Genomic DNA, 6,716 nt, shown 5'->3' with positions numbered 1-6,716 from the left:
CAAAAGTCATTGAGTCCCCAGACTACCAGAGACATTTGTGCACCTTACAAATGGAACCTTTATTCTCTATGGTCTTAGGACATAAGTCTTCAAGGAAAATTAAATGAACTTCAAAGCAGAAATAGAATGAACTTCATTTATTAATGAAAATGAATTATAACCAAAAAATGACAGGAAAATGTCGAAATTGTCCAACTGTGGGGCAGAGAAAAAATAAAATGAAAACTTCAATAACAAACCATTGCAAAATCATAAATAAGAACATTGTATAAGATTCATGGAATGTGACCAAAGCTAGACAAAGTTCGAAGTCTTCAATGCTTTCATCGTTTCAAAGAACAAAGAAAGAAAATACCATATTTAATGGAAGTTCACTCTGGGTAGGGCCTCCATGTTAATATGTTCCATTCACTCTTGCTTGTCCTTGTGTGGTGGGTACTGTTCTCTGCCCTTCATAGTACTTTATGAGTTGGACATCTTTCCTTGCCCCTATCTTTTTGAAATGCACCAGATTTCAAAAATGGACTGTGTTAAACACTCAAATGATGTATAAGCATAGGAATGGCTGCACAGGAGACAGTGATTCTGACACGTGGTGTAAGCGGGGGTCAAGGGAAGTGCTCCTTGTCCCCATTAGGGCAGCATCTGCATGGTGCTCCAACAACTAGTCAGTGGGAACGAAACAGGAAAAGCACACCCATTTCCTTGGGAATACAGTATCGCATAGATACAGGTCATCTGGGCACAACCCTGTTGACTGGGATACTGACCCGAGATCTGAAGGGAATGCCAGCATTTATATGCTTCTTACTTACACCTGTGCTGCAGTCGGCTTGGGACAAAGATATTTCCATCGTAATGATTAAATAAGGCTTGCAGAGACAGAAAAAAAATGAAATCCAGAATGATGGCAAGAGTCAGTGAATACTCTAGAATTTACTGGCCTTGGAAGATGGGTTTTAAAACAGTAAAACACACAGCTGTTGTAATGAATGAGCTCAAACAAAATGTTCTTTCCAGACAGCTCAGAGCAGGCGGAGGCTTTTGGGAATTCGTGTTGATTTGTGTCAGAGCTGATTCCCTCAACAAACTCTCAGAGAGCTCTTCTCTGAAGTGAGCAGCTTGGTGCATCCGAAGGCCGGCATCCTTTATGAAGCTTGGAGAACAATGACTACGCTTCTACGGCCTCTGTTCTGCATGGATTCTTAAATGAAAAGCAAGGCTTGATCTCTGCCTATAGCTTTTCCCACAATACTCGCATATAAACGGCCTCTCTTCAGTGTGTGTTCTCTGGTGCAAAGTAAGATCTGTCTGTCGACTAAAACTCTTCCCACAACTGTGACACCTGTGGGGTTTTCCACCTGTGTGGGCTTTCAGGTGTCTTATTAAACTTGTTCGATTACAAAAACTCTTCCTACACTCCGCGCAGCGGTATGTTTCTTGCTGAGAATAGGCTTTCTGGTGCAATTTAAGGTGTGAGCCCTGGGTGAATCGCTTGTTACACACGGGACATTCATAGGGTGTCTCCCCCGTGTGGATTCGCTGATGCCTGGAGAGGTCTGACCTACGAAGGAATCCTTTGCCGCATTCGAGGCACTTGTGAGGGAGCTCTCCCAAATGAATTTTCAGGCGCCCATTAAGGAACTTCTTGTTAGCAAAACGTTTCCCACAGTGCGTGCATCGGTGTGGTTTCTCTCCGGGACGGTTTGGCTCCTGGGCTCCAGGGCTGAGAGGGTCTCCCTGGTTGGAGCTCTCAGCTGTCTCTCCTAGAGCGGGCTTCTGCTCAGGGACAGGCAGTGTGCAGTCTCTGGGTAGATGCTCTGCAGGGTTTCCCAAGTTTCTAGCTGTTCAGAGTATTCGGGTAAACTGGGACCAAGCAGTGCATTTCCATCTAAAGAAACAGAAAATGGACACACACTCTCCAGCTGTTTCTGCTTGACATATTTTCTCTCCCAACAGCAAACTTGAGAGAAGGACCAGAAATTGCAGATGTCACTGAATGGAGACAAAAGGGACTAAAAAGAGCTAAACTCAACAGCTAGCCGGAAGACAGAAACTCCCAAGGGGCATCCGAAACCTCTTTACCCTGGGATCGAGGTGAATTTTTCTTTTCTTTCTTCCCGAGCATCCGCTGAACTCTCACCTACCTATCTCGGGGTCAAGTAACTGTTGCTTCACTTCCTTGGGATCCTGTATTGTCTTCACCCATGGCTCTTGTCCCTGCTCTTCTGGGGACCTCTGCTCAGCCTTTGATCGTGGGTGTTCTGGCCATAGGAGAGATGGGGGGAAGGACAGTTTGAGTCTTCACAGGTTTCCTTCTCCAGAGTCCAGGCGGCATTTTTTTTTTATTTCTTGAGGAAGATTGGCCCTGAGCTAACATCCATGCCCACACTCCTCCATTTAATATGTGGGATGTCTGCCACAGTGTGGCTTGACAAGTGGTGTAGGTCCGCGTCCGCGTCCGTGCCCGGGATCCGAACCAGCAAAGCCCAGGTGGCTGAAGCAGAGTGCGCGAACTTAACCACTATGCCACTCAGATGGCCCCCCAGGTGACTTTTCTGGACACATGGCCTCTCTGTACCTACCTACTTCCTTCTCGGTTAGGACTGCCTCACCAGGAGCCTCTGACAAGTGGTTTGTTTTGGTTTGATTTGGTTTGGTTTTCAGGATCAGAACAAAACCAAATGAGGGCAGGGCAGGATCCCAGTGTGCTCAGTTCAAAGCTATTCTCTTCCAATCTATGGAAGGAGAGTGCATCGATTCTGGGGTGAAGTCGATGCCCTGAAGGAGTTCCACATCGGTCTTGAGAATGGAATTATTTAGGTGAGAGCCAGAACATGAAGTCGATCTTCCTAAAGTGCCGGCACATGAAAACTGAGAAACACCCTCTTACTGACCACCAGGTGAAGAAAGAGAGAGGCCCGGGGGAAATAGGAAACTGCTTACTGGAATAATTTCAGTTGGACATATTCAAATTAGAATGGTAACGGAATTAGGTTGGCAACAAGCAAAAATAACTTGAGAAAAAACAAACTCTAGATGTCTGTTTCAGCTGAAGGCTGGAAGTGGATTCTCTCAAAATTAACCCAACCAGCCATCCAGCAGTGCTTCTCAAGGCCAGTCTAAGGACAACCAGGAGAAGTTTCCACACTCCCTGTCGCCCTGTGTCCTACCACCCCTCTCCTCAGTAAGACCCCGTGTAATTTACATCCTCTTTCCCTGTCCCTTCCTCAGCTCTGGCCAAGTTGATGGGTCTGCCGGAAAACGTGGGTTGGAAGTGGCTCATTTGAGATAGAAATGCAGGATGATGTTTAAATATTAGCATTAAGTAACATGACATTAGCAAGTTAGTTTGGCTAATGTTAATTCGAAGGAAAATTTACATTTCAGAAAATTATATCAAGGCACAGGAAATTGACTAAAATACCTTATTTCTTATTTTGATGGATAAAAGGCCATATATTTTCAGACAAACAGAATTTAAAATAAAAAGCTGTTTAAATTCCCATTTTGTTTATGCTTGGGTTTCAAAGCTAAGGTTGGGATGAGAGGGTAATGAGACCAAAGTCAAATAAACTGGAGGTCCTGGATCCAAGAAAAGCTGCTATCAAGTTCAAGTGGAGCCAACTGAAGGGTGGGGGATGGGGAGTGGCACGGCCTTAGGGAGGAAGAATCCAGAAGGCCCAGGACATCCCCACAAGAGAGACATGGAAAACAGTCCAGAACGGCAGGAAGTGTTCATATGGCGGTTCCCATCCTGTATGTAGATTGTAGACTGGAAACTCTGAAGGCTGTAGATTTCCTTGGGGTCACTTTGAAACCACCCCAGACACCTGCTCCTTGGGGGGAAGAGAGCTAAAGACATGAGTAGTCAAGGACTGAGAGCGGCCCGGGAGGCAGAATCAGTCACCCACAAGAACGAAGGCCAGGAGTATCATTACTAGGCAGCTGTGTCTCGTGGACTTGCCATCAGTCCAGCTGCTCCTTTCTGTGCAGCACCAAATCAAAGGCCTGAGAACTTCCACCTCAGTTCCCCAGCCTGGCATAGTGCCCCTTGGTGCCCGCTTTCAAAGAGGCTGGCCAAAACTTGAGCTTCCTCCTGGATGTTAACGTCACACACTTCCCATCTACCACCCCCACCCACCCCGTTGTCCTGTGTCACGCTCAGATCCTTGTGCCTTAGTGCCCTTGGCCTCTGTTCCTGGACTCGCAAAGCCCTGCTCCTAACACTATGACCAGTTGGCATTCCCCAACCTATGCTCACAGCCCATGTCAGCTAAGGCCTCTAACCATTCCCCTTTGCCCCATCTCCCACCCTCCTGACCTCAGTTCCCATCTCTACTCTTACACATTCCAGAAAACAGCTTCATCAATGCTGAATGAACTTGACGCTTATGAAAAAGGTCTTCCCAGATAGCAGCCCTCCTTCTGTCTGCCAACATGGGGAAAACAGCCATGGCGCTCATCACAAGTCAAAGCGTAAGCCATTCAAGGTACCCAGGGTGAGTGAAGGGGAGCAGAAACTATCACTTTCATAAGCTGTGGTGGGAAGGTAAACTGGTACAATAATTTTGGAGGACAGTGGACCATAGCTATTAAAGTTTTTAATGCACAAGCCCACTAACCAATCATTCCTGTTCTAGAAATGTGTCCTGCTCACGCATGCTCATAGAAGGATGCTCACTGTGTGTTTTATAGCTTGGCTCTAGGGTTTTGGTCAACGCTGAATGGCAGCCAGAAGTCATGCCTCTAGGCCTGCCTCTGTTGGCAGGACTCTTCTCTGTACCCTCAACAACAGCCAGTCTGTTGCCACAGCAACCACCAGAGAGGTTGTTCTAGAAATGAGCCTAAGCGTATGAACAAGCCCTCTTTTTTTGGCCCGTAGGTTGTTCTTTCTCCACCACAGGCAAGACTTCCTAGCTCAGAAGCCAGCCAATGCCAAACTCAATTCTCACACATCCCATTATTTAAAAATTAGCCCCCAGAAGCAGCTTTATAGCCATTTAGAGCCCACCTGCTTTGCAAATCCCAGAAAACTGCACCCCACACCTGCTAGCCATTGAAAAGATGGAGCCTTGTGGTTATATGTCCCCCAACCACTGCCGCCCTTTGGAATTCTCTGACCCATAGCCTCCCTGGCATGCTACTGGGCTGCGACATCACCTAGACAGGTAAAGCCCTCTGAGCCTTCACTCCCTGGGGAGTCCCCTACAAGCAAACCTGACAATGAGTTGCCCAGCAAAGCTTATGCGTGCTACTGCCACCTCCTGGTAATATCTTTTCCCTTGATCAGCCCCCAGATCCCTCAGACCCTCTACAAGTGGTATTGAGGACGGCATTTTGGTAACCAGGCGGTAGGTATGGGACCGCCCAGTCAGTAGGACAAAGCATATTATATCACTTTAAACAGTGATCAGAAAGGGGCAGTTTCCTCTCGTCCTAATTGGAATATTTTGCTTGTTTAATTCATTCTCTCTCTCCCTTGTTAAATCCACTGGCTGTGGAGAAACCTTGGGGCTGAAGAATGAGACAGACAAACACAGATCTAGGCCCAGCAGCCTCTGCTGTGTCTTTTGGTCTAACTACCAAGATCCCAAACTCTTTTCTTACCTGCTCCTCTTGTATCTCAGGTTCTGTCTGTAAGAATTATACCAGTGCCAAAATGATTTCTTTATTTTGTAGGCCGAATGGCCTCACTCAGGTCTCTATCTCCATGGGCAGAATGGTTAGGAATTGCTCCAACACTAGCAGCTCCAGGATTTGCTCCTTTGAACGCATCTTTGGCTTCAGCCACTGACAGCAGAGCTCCCAGAGTTTGTTGAAAGCTTCGTAGGGCCCGGCTGCTTCTTTGTACTGGAACTGCCGGAAGCGCTGGCGGAAGACTTCACAGTCAGTATCATACTCTTGAAACACCGAGCCCTGATTCAGGGAGGCCTGGATGGCACACCCCAGGGCCACCGCCATCGCCCCTTCCAGCAGTGTACACCTTATCCTGAGCCTGAAGTCTCAGATTGCAACTGGTTTCTTTGTGTAATTGTGGGGCAGGGAGCCACCTACAGCAGAGGACAGGGCAAAAGGAGAGAGGAGAGGCAACAGTGGTTACCAGAGGGCATACTTAGCTCTCTCAATTGCTCACTTTTCACCAAAGCCCTAAAGCTGCAGATCCTCAAGTTGGTGGGGGATTTGAGAGTCTGACAAAAGCCGTGGACGCCCTTCCTGGAAAAACCAAAAGATTTAGAAAATGTCCAAGCCCATCCACGGACCCTCCAGCACTGCGCTGTCCAATATGGTAGCCACTAGACCCACGTGGACCTGGCTAAAATAAAAATTCCGCTCCTACGCACGTTTCCAGCGCTCGACAGCCCGCAGGGCAGAGGGTTCTGTGGGCAGCTCTGCTCTAGAACTTACCCCACCCCCACCCCCCGCCCCGACCCAGCAGGGCTGAGAAGCCCCGCCCCTAAGGAGGACCCAGCATGCTGGGCAGGCCCGCAGCCCCACGCCCAGTCTAAGCCTGGATGGCCTGTGTTTCTGAATACAGGCAGGCGCAGAAGAAGCCGAGCAGCAACACTCATAACCCCGGTGAATAAGCCTGGACGTCCATCCAGCCTCGAGGAACCCTGAGTCTCCTTCATCCACGGCCCCTCAGCCAGAGCCACGACTGGCAAAGGTGCAAATCCTCAACCCCTCCTTGTTCTCCCCTCGTGGTGTGCGCAGTT

At 48.2% G+C, this 6,716-nt stretch overlaps 1 pseudogene; it reads right to left on the bottom strand.

Moving 5' to 3' along the window:
* Nucleotides 1-1,091: 1,091 nt before the first annotated feature.
* LOC124232108 (zinc finger protein 449-like) lies at nucleotides 1,092-5,964 on the bottom strand (annotated as a pseudogene).
* Nucleotides 5,965-6,716: the final 752 nt, after the last annotated feature.

This window comes from Equus quagga, unplaced genomic scaffold (assembly GCF_021613505.1).
Source record: "Equus quagga isolate Etosha38 unplaced genomic scaffold, UCLA_HA_Equagga_1.0 HiC_scaffold_2462_RagTag, whole genome shotgun sequence".
Classification (NCBI taxonomy): Eukaryota; Metazoa; Chordata; class Mammalia; order Perissodactyla; family Equidae; genus Equus; species Equus quagga.
The sequence above is the reverse complement of the archived record's forward strand: the minus strand, read 5'-3'. Positions and strand labels throughout refer to the sequence as shown.